Here is a 19,708-nt window from a genome sequence, read left to right on the forward strand (position 1 = left end):
GAAGCATTGCAGATGCGGCAGACTTTTGGGCTTATAACATGTGGAATACCACTAACTAACACTGCAAGTGTTTTAACCTTTCAGCTTGTGCTTGTGTTATCATGTTAAATTTATCTATATGTATTTCTCCATGTTTTTTTTTTTTTTTTTTCCTTGAGGAAACCTCTGTGAACCTTGGTGCTCTACTGCCACCTACTGGTGTGGTTTAGTGCTTAAACAACCTACAGGGAAGCAAACTAATTAAAAAGTTCAAATTATTTTAGAATAATATTCTGAACAATGACCTTTTGGGACAAATTTAAACAATTCTTCGTTAGCACAAATACAGCCCAAATACCATAAAAGTTAGGACAGTATAGAAAATGCAAAAAAACAAACAAAAAGTCATTTGAAAATTAATTTCACCCTGTATTATACTGAAAACATTATTAACACATTATTTGATGTTTTACTTGGTGAATTAATTTTTTTTTTTTTTTTTTTTAAATATACACTCACTTCAAATCTGATGACTGCAACACACCAGCAGACAACAGTGAAGACACCAGTTGGTTAAGTTTAGCAAGTGGAATTTTCCCCCATTCATCCATTATGCATTCCTTCAGCTGCGTAAATATACAGGGCCTTCATTGCTTTATTTTGGCAGCAGAGCTGCGGGCAGGCCATGCTAGCACCCGCACTCTGCTTACGCAACCATGCGCTTGTAATCTGGGCAGAATGTGGTTTGGCGTTGTCCTGCTCTGGATGGCAGCATATGTTGCTCCATTATGTGTACATATCTTTCTGCATTAATGCTGCCCTCACAGATGTTACCTATGCCATGGGCACTGACACACCCCCATACCATGACAGATGCTGGCTTTTGGACCTGACTCTTATAACAGCTTGGATGGTCCTGTTCCTCTTTGGCCCGGAGAACATGACGGCTGTTTTGTTCAAGAACTAATTGAAATGTCGACTCGTCGGACCACAAAACACAATTCCACTGTGCTGCTGTCCATCTCAGATGAGACCGAATCCAGAGAAGTGGGTGGAGCTTCTGGACAGTGTTGATGTATGACTTCTGCTTTGCATAGTAAAGCCTTAACTTGCATCTGTGGATGAAGCGGTGAATGGTGTTGACTGACGAAGGTTTAAAAAGTATTCCCGAGCCCATGTCAGGATATCCATTATATACTCATGACGGTTTTTAAGACAGTGACGTCTGAGGGATCATAGACCATGCGCATTCAGATGTGGTTTTCGGACTCGCCCTTTACGCACCGAGATTTAACCGGATTCCTTGAAACTTTTAATTATATTGTGCACTGTAGAAGGTGAAATGCCCCAAATCCTGCCGGTTTGTCTTTGGGGAATGTTGTTCTCAAAGTGTTGGATTATTCGCTGACGCATCTGTTGGCAGATTGGCGAGCCTCGACCCATCCTTGCTATTGAAAGTCTACACCTTTTTTGGAGGCTCCTTATATACTATGATTAGACCATTGTCTCACCTGTTTCACATCACCTTCTTATATCAACTTGTCACATCGCTATTAGCCCAAACGATGCAGTGGATTAAGTAAAACATCAAATACCTTGTCTTTATACGTTTTTTGTTTAAATACAAGTCAAAGTACATTTACACATCACTCCTCTTTGTTTTTATTAGCATTTTCCATACTGTCCCAACTTTTTCAGAATTGGGGTTGTACATTGGATTTTTAAACAGTTTAAAGCATTTAAGAGAAAGCAAGAAGTACATTTGCTTGCAAAATCAACACCAGATGGAAACAAAGGCTGATATTTTCATTGTTTTTAAGATTTCAATCAGAAGGTGCTATTTGGAATGGAAAACTCAGTTACCTTTTTGGGGGTAGAAACACGAATATAATGATTGATTTAGCATGTTAAAAGCAGATGAGAACAGCATGAATCTGAAATTGGGACTAAATAATTATTCAAACTAAATCACAACATATATAATGATTGGCAGTACACACACACACACATATATATATATATATATATATATATATATATATATATATATATATATATATATATATATATATATATATATATATATATATATACATATATATATATATACATATATATATATACATATATATATATATATATATATATATATATATATATATATATATATACACACACACACACACACACACACACACACATACACACACACTCACCACTTTATTAGGAACCTGAAAAAGTTTCAATTCTTGCTGCTGTGCACAGCTGTTAACTTACTGTTTCCATTTGATTTATTCAGTAATCTTTTGCTAAGTTGACACTGTCTTTGTTTGTTTTCGCTAGTCATTGTTTTGTATTACACTGGATTTACAATGCACTGTGATTTATATATATTTCAATTATTTGACTGTTTAATTTCCAGTTCATGCAGTGAACAGATACAATATGTACAGCAATGGAACATTTGTAAGCTTATGATCAAAATATGGTGTAGGGGTAATACTTGTATTTGCTACTCTATTTCTCAAATTATCTGATAAGTACATTCTATCTAGCCATGCTATTGAAATCCTCCCATCATTCACCTTTACCCATGAATATTACTGAAGGTTTTTTTTTTTTTCTCTCCCCATATGTCTGTTAGATTAAATGTTTTGGTGATATTAACTAAAACTGCAGATTATTGAACATGCGGTTCCTCTCCATTTCTGTCAAGAGACGAATCAAGTATACAATTCCAATCACCCACCAAAATCAATCACCATTCTGTTGTCTTAGGATAAATATCTTTAACAAATCTGTTGGGTGCATAGATATTGACAAAAACAAAAAGACCATTAATCTCAGCTCTAACTGCGACTAGTCTCCCTGGTTCAAGTTCCATTTGAGATCATTTTTTTTACTTTAGGAGATGAGGGGAAAAGAACTGCAACTCCTGCACTCAGGTTAATTGCATGACTGAGAACACACTCGCTCCACCACTATTGACAGTCAACCTCATTCTTAACATCACTGTAGGTTTCTTGCAAAAAAAATCACATCTAGATTTTTTTTACCCTGAAACATGCTAGAATTGTGTGCGCCTTCCTCTTATCCCTCATCCCATTAACTTTGAGGGAACCCACCCATAAGGTTTCCATAAGGAAAAGAGAGATTAGAAAGAAACAAGTCAGGAAGAAAAACAGCATGTTAGTCAGTGTTTACTTACCCACTCCCATCTTTTGCCACTCTTTTCCAGTTTTATGTCTCTGCCGAATTGCAGTTATCTGATTCTTTAATCGAAAACATTTCTGCTGTGATAGCTCCTAATAACTGCTAATTCTCCTTGCTTGCACTACAGATGAAACGAACTTGTCTAGGTCTGGGGGGAAAAAAACATTTACTTCAACACTTTTACCCTTAGTTTCACCAAGAAATTCATTAATTTGAGCCACAGTTTAAAAGTTTTAGTTTTGACACCTCTCACCATTGTTCATAATCTCTCATGCTGTCATCAGTACACTGAGATAGTCCATCCAGCTCATCTCCTGAATCTTCCTCCACTGCCTGTGCATTTATCTGAACCTCTGTCTCACTATTGTCCACTTTCTCAACTTTATCAGGAACATCACTTGAGTGCATAACAACAGCAGAGCTGCATCCAGCTTGCTCACTGCTCTCCACATTAACATTGCTTTTACTCTTGCCCCTTTGCCTCCTCTGAAGGTCTTTCTACTTGCCTCTTCGTCGTTTTTGTTTGCTGTAACTTCCGTGGTATCGGTGCTATTGTTAGACAATCCGTTTTCAGCTGCGTCAACAGGCAACTGTTGTTCATTGTCTACATTTTTATGTGGACAGACGGATCGTTTGTGTCCTAAATCGCCACATTCGTCTTTAATTTATTTATTCATTTTCATGTGATTCATATTCATGAGATTCATATTCAAGTGATACATTTTCATGTGATTCATTTACATGTGATTCATTTTCATGAGATTCATTTTCATGTGATTCATATTCAAGTGATACATTTTCATGTGATACATTTACTAATTTGCTTCTCTTTAAATCCAGTTTTAGACTGTGATATTACAAAGGTCTTTCCAGATTATTACTTGCTACACTGTATGAGATAACCCCAGTAAAATTGCATGAATTCTATAATATAATTTGTTCACCATGTTAGGTTTAAATCCTCTAAAAACAGATTCGCAATTAAATAACATTATATCCTTCAAAGCATTGGCATGTTCTGCTTACTCTCACAATCCTCCAAACTCCCACATCCAAAGTCTCCATAAACAAATGAAACAGCAGTGTATCCTACAGAAAACCAACGTTGTCCACAATGTGAAAACAACTCGGAGAGTAAGCTGAACTAACAAACTTTTGAACTAACAAAATTACCAAGACTGATAAACAGTCTGCACACAATAATAAATATAATGTCCTTACCTTTTAAAGACTTGTAACAAATAATATAACAGTGTAGCACATAAAACTGAGGAGATGGCACTAATAAAATTAAATAAACAGAAACTCTAACCCGGTCAGAGCATCAAAACAGAGAAGCACATTAATACAGAAGTAGATTTAAGAGGAGTGAGTCCACAAAATCTAGGTGGAGTAATGCAAGGACAATATCTTCAATAAGAATTCGAATTCTGTAGAGCTGGAAGGCCGAGTGCAAAAAATAAAAATAAAAGAAGAGCGAAAAAGACTCCGCTGTGTAGATGATGCAGTTCACCCTGATATCAAGAGTTTAACATAGTCTCCTGCTTCCTCCACTGAAATAAAGTCCTTCTGAACACCGTTATATGTAATGTGAAGCTGAGCTGGGTGAAGTATTCCATAGCGAGCGCCCTCAAGTAGACACCGAACCTCGTTAACCGCGGCCCAGGCCCAGGCTGTCTTGGATGTGTAGTCAGGAAAAACGGAGATGGTCAAATCCCTCGCTTTAATCCACTGGAGCTCTCTTGCACGGCGTAAAATGTCAACACAGTCACTGTGATAGTGGAATCTGCAGACAATAGCTCGTGGTGGTTCACCAGGCTTAGGCTTCGGCTGAAGGGTCCGGTGGGACTGGTCCAAAACCGGCTCCTTCTCCACACCAAACGCCTCCTTTAACAAGGCCGCTACAGCAGCAGTTGTACAGGTGTCAGCGCCCTCTGGAACTCCGACTATCCTAACGTTATTGCGCCGTGACCTCGACTCCAAATCCTCACATTTATTCTTTAATTGAGTCACGGTCGCAGTGAGAGACTCGATAGTAGTCTTCATATTAACTATGTCATCGGTGCAACCGGAGAGCGCGTGTTCCATTTCCCCAACATTACCTTTCATTGTCGATATGGTAGCCTCGGTAGAAACTTTAGCCAGCTGTGTTTTCACGGCCTGCAGGTCAAGCTGGATAGTAGACAGTGCACCCCCAAGAGTCTCCTGGAGCTTCTGGAGCTCCTTTTTTAAAATATTGGTGATGTCCTTCCTCAGTAAAGCCAGCAACTCAAGCCTGAGTGCGGCGAAGTCAGGGTCGCTCGTGACGCGGATACAGGGGGAGAAGGGGACTCGCTCATGGTGCGCACACTTGGCCTCAGTCGTGTCTGAATGCTACCACGGGTTTTCGTGTTCTTTCCAGACATTTTAAAGTACCACAAAGTTAAAATTGCAAACAAGGAAAGAGAGTAGAATAAGTCAAAATATATTGTATGACAGAAAAGCGCAAATTAATTACAATTTTAATCGAAAGCAGCAGGAGCCTCCAACTTCGCGTCCTACTCCATCGAATTCCGAATCCTAAGTCGCCTCACTCAAAACACTCAGATGAAGTCAAAAACATGAATACCTGCCGTCTAAATGAGAGAACGTGTTTTTAGTGCTGTATTTTTACATCCTAGTGGAATCATACTGATGGAACTTGTGATTTTTCCCTATTGTGCCTATTCTTTAAGAATGTCTTCTTAAATGAAAGGCAGTACTTTGAAATGATTTTACAAAAAAGTGATTTTTGTTCCTGGAGTCGCTAAAGGAGTCACGGTCACATATCTTCCTCTAACCCAAATTCCATTGTTGGTCAATTGATTAACAAGCTGTTCTGTTTTCAAAAACGATTGCTTTATTCATTTGCCATGCTGAGAGGATATTATCAAAACCGACTATCTCTCCTAACACCACCAGCAGGTGGAGGCTTGGGGGCACACCTGGACGGGGAAGAGAACGTAAGGTAGGAGAAGGTCCAAATTTCTCCCTTCTTCATCTACCACCCACCGTAGCATCTGCTTCAAGGATTGGTTGAACCTCTCAAAGAGCCCGTCAGTCTGTGGGTGGTAGACGGACGCCTTCGGGTGTTTAACCTGCAACAGCTAACACAGATCAGACGTTAATTTGGAGATGAAAGGTGTACCTTGGTCTATCAAGATGTCCTTCGGTATCCCCACGTGGCTGAACAGGAGCACCAGTTCTCTCGCAATGTTACGGGAGGTGGCTTTGCGTAGCGGCACCGCCTCGGGGTATCAGGTAGCGTAGTCCAGGATGATGAGTATGTACTCGTGGCCCCAGGGAGATTTGGGGAGCGGCCCCATGAGGTCCATGCCGACCCTCTTGATGGGGACGCTTATGATGTGAAGAGGGATAAGGGGAGCTGGCAGGGGCCTCCGTGGGGCAGTGCACTGGCACTGGGGGCACTGTTGGCAGAAGCCCCGGACCTCTGCATCCATCCCTGGCCAGACAAAGTGGTCCTTATAGCTTTTCTAGGGTGTTTCCTGCCCCCAGTTGGCCCCTGAGCAGGTGGGCATTGGCCAGGTGCATCAGCATCTGCATGTTGGTCTTGGGGACTACCAGGAGGTCCACGATTTCCCCTCTGCAGCTGGCCTGTTGATATGAGGCCTCCCCTAATGAGGAAGTAATAAGAGGAGAGTCTCTGGTTCGGACTCTGGTCCACCCCTTCTATCTGATGCACCTGGGCCCAGCAATATTTCAGGCGGTCGTCCTCGTTCTGCTCCCGCCCGAAGTTCCCCTGCCGGTTCATCTGTTGGAACACAGACAAGATCGGGTTAGCGTGTGTGTGTGTGGCTCACCTTCTGCTGTGGCGTCCCCCTCATCTTGCGCCAAGCAGGCCTGCCGAGCTCGTGTCGCCTTCGCTCACTGGGGCACCCTCCTGGATTTGGGAGCTGGGCTGGCCGGGAACCCTGGCCAGTCTCTTCCCAGAAGCAGAGGCACAGGGAGGTCGGGGATGATGCCAACTAGGAGTGGCCAGGTGGCTGTTTTACCCTGTATTTGGACCTCAGTAGCAGGGACTTCCCGGACATCCCCATTGAAATTTACATTTATTCATTTAGCGGACGCTTTTATCCAAAGCGACTTACAAATGAGAAAATACAAGCAAAGCAATATATCAAGCAGAGAACAATACAAGTAGTGCTACTAGTACCATTAATTGAATTCCAGAAGAAGCAAAGTGCACAGAGTGCTCCTCAGGCGACTGCCGCTATGTTGCTGAACGGACAGCTCCGCTTCAGCACCACCAATGTTTTGGACACCAGGAGAGCAGGTGGCTGCGAGTACATGCCACATGCATGTACTAACCCAATATAGTCTGTGTTCCAACAGGTGAAACAACAGGGGAACTTCGGGAAGGAGTAGAAGGAGGGCAACTATCTGAAACATTGTTGGGCACAGTGCATCAGATTGAAGGGGTCGACCAGAATCTGGACCAGGTACTCTCTGCAACCTACTTCCTGGTCAGGGGACGCCTTCTGTATCAGAGGACCAACTGCAGAGGGGAAGTTGTTGACCTCCTTGTGGTCCCCAAGACAAAGACCACAATACTGATGCACCTAGCCCATGTCCAACGGTGTCACTACGCAAAGCCATCGCCCGCAACATTGCTAAAGAACTGGTGCTCCTGTTCATCCATGTGGGGATCCCGAAGGATGTATTGACAGACAAAGGTATGCCCTTTTTATCAAAACTAATGTCTGATCTGTGTCGGCTGTTGCAGGTAAAACACCTGAAGACGTCCATCTACCACCCACAGATTGATGGACTTGTCGATTCGTTTAACCAAACTCTGAAGCAGATGCTGCGCCGGGTGGTAGATGAGGAAGGGAGGAACTGGGACCTCCTCCTGCCCTACGTCCTCTTCGCCATGTGGGAGTGCCCACAAGCATCCACAGGCTTCACACCCTTCGAGCTCCTCTTCGGATGATGACCTTGAGAGCTTTCTATATATATTTCTATATTTGAGCCCTTTCCAACAGCGGCTAGATGATGTCGAGATCCATCTTTTCACAGTGAGGACAACTGAGGGACTCGTACACAACTATTACATAAGGTGCAAATATTCACTGATGCTCAAGAAGGTAATACATTAAGAGCCAGAGGGGTGTAAACTTTTAAACAGGATTTGAGTATGAGTGTGCCATTTTGAGAAAAAAGAAACGCTTTCAGTAGCTGTGTAATTGTGTAAGCAATTGTTAACAAAAAAAAATTCTCACCAGTTTTTGCTTGTAATCTGAGCTCTGTTGCATCCTTTACTCCAGACTATGCAGTTGAGGAAGGTCTTGCAGTAAACCTTCCTCAATATCCAAAGGTGGTACCTGGACCTCCCTGTAGTTGAAGAAATCTCACTGGTTTGTTGGTTCAGCACCATCTCTAATTTAGTCAACACCTCCCTTAGCATGGCTATGATAAAGAAATTAACAATATTTAAAAATGATACACATTACAAAACTATACAACTTCATCCTTAGTCTTATTCCTAACTTACACAAATTACAGTAAGGTGGCTGAGTGGAAATCACAGTTGGCCCTACCTGGTACTGATAATTGCTGGGGGTCCCTCGTAAAGTCTGACAGCTTGGGAGCGCTACAAGAGAACACTGTGTTAAGGGAAGTGAGGAAAAATATTCTACAAAATTAATACCTACAAAAGAAAGTCAGTCAGAAAGCAGAAGAATACACTCACATGGCATATCATCCATCGACTGCCAGTTCTGCTGGTAAAGTGGTGGTGGGAACAGGGGTGAAAGTGGTGTTTGGGGTAACTGTGGGGAAGTTAACAGTGGGGGCAGGTAGAAGAATTTTTTGGGTGGTGTCGCACACATCCTCTGAGTCAGACAGACAATGCTCCTGACCTCCTGGTCAATCCAGATACAAGTTTGATCAAAACTAAATGTACACTTATAAAATATTGACTATATTGCCAAATTATTCAGTGTTTCATTGAAAATACAACTTCAAATACGGCCTCAAAGCATCAAAGAATAGTAATAGTGATGTGCTGGACAAATATCTGTATGTTTTACACCCTGGTAGTCTTTGTTCAGACACCGCCGTGTCTGACTGAAGGTCCTGCGCTCTTTCTCTTTCTTTCTGTCCTCTTTATAGCTGCTGTAAAATATAGTTGCATTTAAACATTATTGAATGAATCCCTTCAGGATCACTCAATGAGACAAAAAAAATTGTATGTTGCTAGACTAAGGCTAAGAATTGCACAAACGCCATAAGAAATACAGTGTTGAGCCGAACAACGGGTCTGTTATCATGCCAAGTGAACAATATGATCTAATTATGGGACCACATCATGCTGCAAGCTGTGTGGGTTTTCTGGCAGAACACCTTAAATTAGCATTAGCGCCATGTTCCAGAAAATTCTAACTAAACATTTAGGTAAGAAAAGTCCATGGGAACAAAAATAAAATAAAAAGTAGTAAAAGAGGAAAGAGAAGGAATAAAACAAGAGACTGTGCCTTTGTTGTAGAGCAATGAATATAAACTTCATTAAAAAAAGTGTTGAGCTGTGCGAATCTGCATTTGTCTCGACGATGCGAAATGTTCAGCATCTCCCGACTGCTGCTATCGCGAAGAAAAACTGAGAGATCAAGGCCCCCCCATCCCTGTTCATCATTACTGCCCGAGGATTAGTGCGTTAGCAATCCTGAGGTAGCTATTCAAATAATTAAAAACATAAAATTAAAATAAAAAACCATTAGGATCTACTGCATGAATGAATACACAATTTGGGCACTTTGTCATGTCCTCCTGACTCTTATACACATCATTAACGTTAGCTAAATTAGCTATCCGGTTAGTTAGCTGCTAGTAAACCATCTGATGTGATGTTATGTTAAGGCTCTGGGCAATTAGCTTTTCACTGACACCAGCATTGAGCCGACAGTGACGCATTTCTACCGGAATCGGCACAAATGTGCTTGCTATCTGGGATACAGTATAGAGTTACAGTATAGGGCTGCATGAGTGCTGCTGGCACTGGGGAGCTACAGTTCATTGAGGGAACCATGAATACCAACATGTACTGTGACATACTGAAGCAGAGAATGATCCCCTCCCTTCGGAGACTGGGCCACAGGGCAGTATTCCAGCATGATAACTAACCCAAACACGCCTCCAAGACAACCACTGCCTTGCTAAAGAAGCTGAGGGTGAAGGTGATGGATTAAACCCTATTGAGCATCTGTGGGGCATGCTCAAACGGAAGATGGAGGAGCACAAGGTCTCTAACATCCACCAGCTCCGTGATGTCATCATGGAGGAGTGGAAGAGGATGCCAGTGACAACCTGTGAAGCTCGGGTGAACTCCATGCCTAAGAGGGTTAAGGCAGTGCAAGCTCCTCACTGCCTCACTCTCGTCTGCAGGCCCCTCACTGCCCCACACTCCTCTGTACAGTACCCTCAGAGCTCCACTCTCCTCTGTGCAATCCACTCATGGCCCATCAACCCCACTCTCCTTTGTGCAGTCCCCTCAGTGCCCCACTCTTTTCTGCAGTCCTTCCACTGCCCATCATCCCCAACCTCCTATGTGCAGTCCCCTCACTGGCAAACTCTCCTCTGTGCGGTGCCCTCACTGGCCAACTCTCTTCTGTGCTGCCTTTCACTGGCCCACTCTTTCTGTGCTGCCCCTCACTGGTCCACTGACCTCCCTGCAGTCCCCTCACTTCCCTCTCTCCTCTTTGCAGTCCCATAACTGACCCAATCTTCTCTTCACTGCTTCATTCTCCTCTGTACAGTCCCCTCCCTGCCCCATTCTCCTCCATGCATTCCCCATGCTGCACCACCGTGCAGACCCCTAACTGACCCACTCTCCCCTGTTCAGTCTCCTCACTGCCTCACTCTCCTCTGCAAGCTCCTCACTGCCCAACTCTACTCTGTCCAGTGACTTCACTGCCCCACCCTCCTCTGCACCAAACACTCACTGCCCCACTCTAATCCATGCAGTCCGCTCACTGCCCCATTCTCCTCTGTGCAGCCCCCTCACTGCCACATTCTCCTCCGTGCATCCTCTGTGCATCCTCTGTGCATTCACTGCCCAGCCACGCCAGTCTCCTTTGAGCAGTCCCCTCACTGCCCCACTCTTCTCTTCACTGCTCCCTTCTCCTCTGTACAGTCCCCTCCCTGCATCCTCTGTGCATCCTCCGTGCATCCTCTGTGCATTCACTGCCCAGCAATGCCAGTCTCCTTGGAGCAGTCCCCTCACTGCCCCACTCTCCTGTCTACAGACCCCTCTGCCCCACTCGCCTCCATGCAGACCCCTCACTGCCACACTCTCCTCTGCAGGCCCCTCACTGCCCAACCCTCCTCTGTGCCGAAACCTCACTGCCCTACACCCCTCTTAACAGTACCCTCACAGCCCAACTCTCATCCGTGCAGTCCCCTCACTGCCCCACACTCATCTGAAGGCCCCTCACTGCCCCACACTCCTCTGCAGGCCCCTCACTGCCCCACTCTCATTTGTGTTGTCTGCTCACTGCCCCAAACTCCCCCCTGGGCAGTCCCCTCACTGCCCCACTCTCTCCATAACCTCACTGCCTCACTCTCCTCTGTGCAGTCTACTCATGGCCCATCAGCCCCACCCTCCACCATGCAGTCCCCTCAATGCCGCACTCTCGTCTGTTGAGCCCAGTCACTGCCCCACTCTCCTCCATGCAGTCCCCTCAATGTCCCACTCTCCTCCATGCAGTCCCCTCACTGCCCCACCCTTCTCGGCACCTAACTGACACTGCCCCACACTCCTCGTTACAGTACCCTCACTGCCCCATTCTCATCTGTGCAGTTCCCTCACTGCCCAGCATACCCACCATCCTATGTGCAGTCCCTTCACTGCCCCATTCTCCTCTATGCATTCCCCTTACTGCCGCACACTCCTCTACCTGCCCCATACTGCCCCACTCTCCTTTGTGCTGTCCACTTACTGTCCCGCACTACACTGTGCAGTCCCATCAGTGCCAATCTGCACCACCCTACTATGTACAGTCCCCTCACTGCCCTATTCTCCTCTGCACCATTCTGCAGCCAAATCACTGGCCCACTCTCATCTGTGCAGTCCCCTCACTGCTCGACACTCCTCTGAACAGTAACCACACTGCCCCCTCTCCTCTATGCAGACCCGTCACAGCCCCACTCCCCTCTCTGCAGTCCCCTCACTGCCCAGCATCCCCACTCTCCTATGTACAGTCCACTTATTGCCCCATTCTTCTCTGTGCGTTCCCGTCACTCCGCCACTCTCCTCTGTGCGATGCCCTCGCTGGCCCACTCTCCTCTGTGCTGCCCCTCACTGGCCCAATCTCCTTGTGCCGCCCCTCACTGGCCCAGTCACCTCTGTGCTGCCCCTCACTTCCCCCCTCATCTTTACAGTCCCATCACTTCCCCACTCTTCGTTGTGTAGTCTCCTCACTGCCCCACACTCCTCTGTACAGTCCGCTCAGTGCCCCACTCTCCTCTTCTGGCCCGTCACTGCCCATCAGCTCAATTCTCCTCTGTGATGGACCCTCAATGCCCCACTCTCCTGTTTCCAGTTCTCTCACTGCCCCACACTCCTCTGAGCTGCTCCTCACTGGACCACTCTCCTCCCTGCAAAATTCTTACTTCTCCCTCTCCTCTTTGCAGTTCCCTCACTGCCCCACTCTCCTCCATGCAGTGCCCTCACTGCTCCACCCTCCTCTGCACCACTCTGCAGCCCCCTCACTGGCCCACTCTCATCTGTGCAGTCCTATCACTGCCTGATTCTTTTCTCCCCCACTCTGCATCCCCCTCACTGGCCCACTCTCCTCTGCAGTCCCCTCACTGCCCAAGTCTCCTCTGTGCAGTGCCCTCATAGCCAAATTCTCCCGTGCGCCAAACCGTCACTGCGCCATACTCCTCTTTACAGTCTGCTCACTGCCCCACTCTCCTCTGCACCGTACCCTCTCTGCCCCACTCTTATCCGTGCAGTGCACTCACTGCCTTATTCTACTCTGTGCAGTCCCCTCATTGCCCATCAGCCCCACTCTCCTCTGTGCAGTCCCCTCACTGCCCCACACTCCTCTGCAGGGCCCTCACTGCCTTACTCTCCATTGTGGAGGCTGCTCTCTGCCCCACACTCCCCTCTGCACCACTCCCCTCCAGGCAGTCCCCACTCTGCCCCACTCTCTCCGTACCTTCACTGCCCCACTCTCCTCTGTGCAGCCCCCTCACTGCCCCACTCTCCTCTGTGCAGTCCTCTCACTGCCCCACTCTCCTCCAAGCAGTCCCATCACTGCCCATCAGCCCCACTCGACTATGTTCAGTCCCCTCTCTGCCCCACTCTCATCTGGGAAGTCTCGTCACTTCCCCAATCTTCTCTGTGCAGCCCCCTCACTGCCCCACACTCCTCTGTACAGTCCGCTCACTGCCCTACTCTCCTTTGTTCAGTCCACTCAGTACCCCTCTCTCCTCTGCTGGCCCCTCACTGCCCATGAGCTCCACTATCCTCTGTGGAGTCCCCTCACTTCCCCACTCCACTGCAGTCCCGTCACTGCCCATCAGCCCACTCTCCTCTGTGCAGTCCCCTCTTTGCTCCACTCTCATCTGTGCAGTCGCCTCAATGCCCAACATCCCCAGTCTCCTCTGTGTCGTCCCCTCCCTGCCCAACTCTTCTTTATATGTGCAGTCCGCTCACTGCCCCATTCTCCTCTGTGCAAGCCCCTCACTGCCCCTCACTTGCCACTCTCCTCTGTGCGGGCCCCTCACAGCCCATCAGCACCACTCTCCTCTGTGCAGGCACCTCACTACCCAACAGCACCAGGCCCCTCACTGGCCACTCTCCTCTGTGCAGGCCCCTCACTGGCCCACTCTCCTCTGTGCAGGTCCCTCACTGGCCCACTCTCCTCTGTGCAGGCCCCTCACTGGCCCACTCTCCTCTGTGCAGGCCCCTCAATGCCCCACTCTCCTCTGTGCAGGCCCCTCAATGCCCCACTCTCCTCTGTGCAGGCCCCTCAATGCCCCACTCTCCTCTGTGCAGGCCCCTCAATGCCCCACTCTCCTCTGTGCAGGCCCCTCAATGCCCCACTCTCCTCTGTGCAGGCCCCTCAATGCCCCACTCTCCTCTGCGACGAACCCTCACTGCCCCACTCTCATCCATGCAGTCAGCTCACTGCCCCATTCTCCTCTACGGTTTCTCCTCACTGCCCTACACTCCTCTACAATCCCCTCACTGCCCCACTCTCCGGCAGGCAGTACCCTCTCTGCTCCACTCTTATCTGTCCAGTCCCCTCAATGGCCTGCATCCCCACTCTCCTCTGTGCAGCCCCCTCACAGCCCCACACTCCTCTGTACAGCCCACTCAGTGCCCCACTCTCCTCTGCTGGCCCGTCACTGCCCATCAGCTCCATACTCCTCTGTGCTAGCCCCTCAATGCCCCACTCTCCTCTCTGCAGTCCCCTCACTGCCCCACTCTCCTCTGTGCAGTCCCTTAACTGGACCACTCTCCTCTGTGCAGTCCCTTCACTGGACCACTCTCCTCTCTGCAGTATCCTTACTTCTCCCTCTCCTCTTTGCAGTTCCCTCACTGCCCCACTCTCCTCCATGTAGGGCCCTCACTGCTCCACCCTCCTGTGCACCACTCTGCAGTCCCCTCACTGCCCCACACTCTTCTTTACAGTACACTCACTGCCCCACTCTCATCCGTGCAGTCCACTCACTGCCCCACACTCCTCTGTGCCGTACCATCACAGCCCCTCTCTCATACATGCAGTCCGCTCACTGCCCCATTCTCCTCTACGGATTCTCCTCACTGCCCTAAACTCCTCTAGAGTCCCCTCACTACCCCACTCTCCTTTGTGCAGTCTGCTCATTGCCCCACACTCCCTCTGCCACACTCTCCACCGGGCAGTTCCCTCAGTGCCCCACCCTCCTATGTGAAGGTCCCTCTCTGCCCAACTCTCCTCTGTGCAGTGCCATCAGAGCTCCACTCTTTGTGCAGTCCTCTCAGTGCCCCACGCTCCTCTGTGCTGTCCCCTAACTGCCCCACTCTCCTCTGTGTAGTCACCTCAATGCCTATCTGCCCCACCCTGTTTTGTGCAAGTCCCTCACTGCACAACTCTCCTCTGGGCAGTGCCCTCACTGCCCAACCATCCTCTGCACCGAACACTCACTGACTGACACTCCTCTTTACAGTACTGTCACTGCCCCACTCTCATCCATGCAGTCCCCTTACTGCACCACTCTCCTCTAATGACCCCTCACTGCCCATCAGCCCCACTCTCCTCTGTGCAGTCCCCTCACTACCACACACTCCTCTGCAAGGCCCTTTGCCCCACTCTCCTCCGGGCAGTCCCCTCTCTGCCCCAGTCTCTCCGTACCCTCACTGCCTGACACTCCTCTGAACAGAACCCTCACTGCTCAACTCTCCTCTTTGCAGTTCCCTCAGTAACCCCTTCTCCTCTGCAGTCCCTTCACTGTCCATCAGCCCCACCCTCCAATGTGCAGTCCCTTAACTGCCCCACCCTCCTCTGTGCTGTCCCCTTCCTGCAGCACTCTGCCATGTGCAGTCCCCTCACTGCCCCACTCTCCTCTGTGCAGTCTCCTCATTGCCCATCAGCCCACTCACCTCTGTTCAGTCCCCTCTCTGCTCCAGTCTCACCTGTGCATTCACCTCGCTGCCTCAATCTCCTCTGTACTGTCCACTTACTGCACCGCTCTCCATTGTGCTGTCTCCTCACTGCCCCACTCTCCTTTGCAGTCCCCTCACTGCCAATCTGCACCACCCTACTATGCACCGTCCCCTCACTGGCCCACTCTCATCTGTGCAGTCCCCTCACTGCCCCACACTCCTCTGTACAGCACCCTCATTGCCCCACTCTTCTCTGTGAAGATCTGTCACTGCCCCACACTCCTATGTGCAGTCCCCTCACTGGCAAACTCTCCTTTGTGCGGTGCCCTCACTGACCAACTCTCCTCTGTGCTGCCTTTCACTGGCCCACTCTCTCTGTGCTGCCCCTCACTGGTCCACTCTCCTCCCTGCAGTCCCCTCACTTCCCCCTCTCCTCTTTGCAGTCCCCTCAATTCCCCCTCTCCTCTTTGCAGTCCCATCACTGACCCAATCTTCTCTTCACTGCTCCATTCACCTCTGTACAGTCCCCACCCTGCCCCACTCTCCTCCGTGCATTAACCATACTACCCCACTCTCCTCAATTCAGTCCCCTCTGCCCCACTTGCATCCGTGCAGTCCCGTCACTGCCCCACTCTCCCCCGTTCAGTCTCCTCAGTGCCTCACTCTCCGCTGCAAGCCCCTCACTGCCCAACTCTCATCTTTGCAGTGACCTCACTGCCCCACCCTCCTCTGTGCAGACCCCTCAGTGCCCCACGCTCCTATGAGCAGGTCCCTCACTGCCCAACTCTCCTCTGTGCAGTCACCTCAATGCCTATCTGCCCCACACTGCTATATGCAGGTCCCTCACTGCACAACTCTCCTCTGTGCAGTGCCCTTGCTGTCCCACCACCCTCCTTACAGTACCCTCACTGCCCCACTCTCATCTGTGCAGTTCGCTCAATACCCAACTCACCTCTGTGCAGTGATCTCACTGCCCCACACTCCTCTGCGCCGAACCCTCACTGCCCCAATCTAATCTGTGCAGTCCACTCACTGCCTCACACCCCTCTGTGCAGTCCCCTCAATGCCCAACTCTCATCTGTGCAGTCTGCTCACTGCCCTACACCACTCTTTACAGTACCCTCAATGCCCAAATCTCATCTGTGCAGTCCACTCACTGCCGTACACTCCCCTCTGGGCAGTCCCTTCACTGCCCCACACTCCTCTGTACAGTACCCTCACAGCTCCACTCTCCTCTATGCAGTCCTCTCACTGCCCCACTCTCCTCTGTGCAGTCCTCTTTGCCCCACTCTCCCCTCAAAGCCCCACCTCTTCTGCAGTCCCCTCATTGCCCAGCATACCCACCATGCTATGTGCAGTCCCTTCACAGACACACCCTCCTCTGAAGTCCCCTCACTGCCCAGCATTCCTACCCTCCTACGTGCAGTCACTCTCTCCTCTGTGCAGTCGTCTCACCGCCCCACTCTCCTCTGTGCAGTTCCCTTACTGCCCCACTCTCCTCTGTGCAGTACCCTCAATGCCCCACTTTCCTCTGTGCAGTCCCCTCACTGCCCCACACTCTCCTCTGCCCCAGTCTCCTCCTGGAAGTCCCCTCTCTGCCCAATTCTCTCCATACCCTCACTTCCCTACACTCCTCTGTACAGTACCCTCACAGCCCCACGCGCTTCTGTGCAGTCTCCTTAGTGCCCCACTCTTCTCTGCAGTCCCATCACTGCCCATTAGCTCCACCCTCCTATGTACAGACCTCTCACTGCCCCACTCTCCTCTGTGCAGTCTTTTCAACACCCCACTCTCCTCTGCAGTCCCCTCACTGCCCAGCATACCCACTCTCCTCTGTGTAGTCCCCTCACTGCCCAGGAGCCCCACTTTCCTCTGGACAGTCCCCTCACTACCCCACGTTTCTTTGTGTAGTCTTTTCACTGCTCCATTCTTCTCTGTCCAGTACCCTCCCTGCTCCATTCTCTTCTGTGCATTCCCTTCATTGCCAAGCATTGACACACTCCTTTGTGCAGTTCCCTCACTGTCCTACTCTCCTTTGTTCAGTCCACTCAGTGCCCCACTCTCCTGTTTGCAAAGCCCTCTGCCCTTCTGTCCTCCATGCAGTCCCCTCACCGCCCCTCTCTGCTTCATGCAGTCCCCTCACTGCCCCTCTCTCTTCCATGCAGTCCCCTCACTGCCCCACTTTCATCCATGCAGACCGCTCACTGCCCCATTCTCCTCCAGGAATTCCCCTCACTGCCCCACACTCCTCTGCAGGCCCCTCACATTCCCACTCTCCTTTGTGCAGTCTGCTCACTGCCCCACACTCCCCTCAGACACACTCTCCTCTGGGCAGTCCCCTCTCTGCCCCCACTGTCTCCGTACCCTAACTTCCCCACACTCCTCTGTACAGTACCCTCACAGCTCCACTCTCTGTGCAGTCCCCTTAGTGCCACACTCTCCTCTGTGCAGTCCCTTCTCTGCCCATCAGCTGACCCTCCTATGTGAAGGTCCCTCACTGCCCAACTCTCCTCTGTGCAGTGCCCTCAAAGCTCCACTCTCTGTGCAGTCTTCTCACTGCCACACAATCCCCTGTGCTGTCCTCTTACTGCCCCACCCTAATCTGCGCCGAACCCTCACTGCCCCATACTCCGCTTTACAATACCCTCACTGCCCCACTCTCATCTGCCAACTCTCCTCTGTGCAGTGCCCTCACTACCCCACCCTCCTCTGCACCGAATCCTCACTTCCTTACTGCCCATCAGCCCCACTCTCCCCTGTGCAGTCCCCTCACTACCCCACACTCCTCTGTACAGTACCCTCACAGCTCCACACTCCTCTGTGCAGTCCCATCCCTGCCCCACACTCCTCTGTACAGTACCTTCATAGCCCCACTCTTCTCTGTGCAGGCCCCTCACTGCCCCACTCTTCTCAATGCAGTCCCCTCACTGCTCAGCATCCCCACTCTCCTCTGTGGAGACCCCTCAATGCCCAGCATCCCCACTCTCTTCTGTGCAGCCCCCTTACTGCCCCACTCTTCTCTGTGCGTTCCCATCACTGCGCCAATCTCCTCTGTGCTGCCTTTCATTGGCCCACTCTCCTCTGTGCTGCCTTTCACTGGCCCACTCTCCTCCCTGCAGTTTCCTCACTTCCCCCTCTCCTCTTTGCAGTCCCATCACTGACCCAATCTTCTCTTCACTGCTCCATTCACCTCTGTACAGTCCCCTCCCTGCCACACTCTCCTCCGTGCATTCCCCATACTGCCCCACTCTCCTCAATTCAGTCTCCTCTGCCCCACTCGCCTCCATGCAGTCCCGTCACTGCCCCACTCTCCCCCGTTCAGTCTCCTCACTGCCTCACTCTCCGCTGCAGGCCCCTCACTGCCCCACCCTCCTCTGCGCCGAACTCTCACTGTCCCACTCTAATCCGTGCAGTCCGCTCACTGCCCCATTGTCCTCTGTGCAGTCCCCTCACCTCCCCACTCTCGTCTGCGCCGAACCATAACTGCCCCTCACCCCACTTTACAGTACCCTCAATGCCGAACTCTCATCTGTGCAGTCCGCTCACTGCCCAACACTCCCATCTGGCAACCCCCTCACTGGCCCACTCTCATCTGTGCAGTCCTATCACTGCCTAATTCTCTTCTCCCCCACTCTACATCCCCCTCACTGGCCCGCTCTCCTCTGCAGTCCCCTCACTGCCCAAGTCTCCTCTGTGCAGTGCCCTCACTGCCCCACTCTCCTTTATGCAGTGCAATCACTGCCCTAAACTCACCTGCCGTCTGCCCCACTCTCCACCGGCAGTCCTCTCTCTGCCCCACTCTCTCCATACCCTCACTGCCCCACACTCCCCTCTGCCCCACTCTCCTCCGAGCAGTCCCCTCTCTGCCCCACTCTCTCCATACCCTAA

The sequence above is a fragment of the Ictalurus punctatus genome, chromosome 14 (genome assembly GCF_001660625.3).
Source record: "Ictalurus punctatus breed USDA103 chromosome 14, Coco_2.0, whole genome shotgun sequence".
Lineage (NCBI taxonomy): Eukaryota > Metazoa > Chordata > Actinopteri > Siluriformes > Ictaluridae > Ictalurus > Ictalurus punctatus.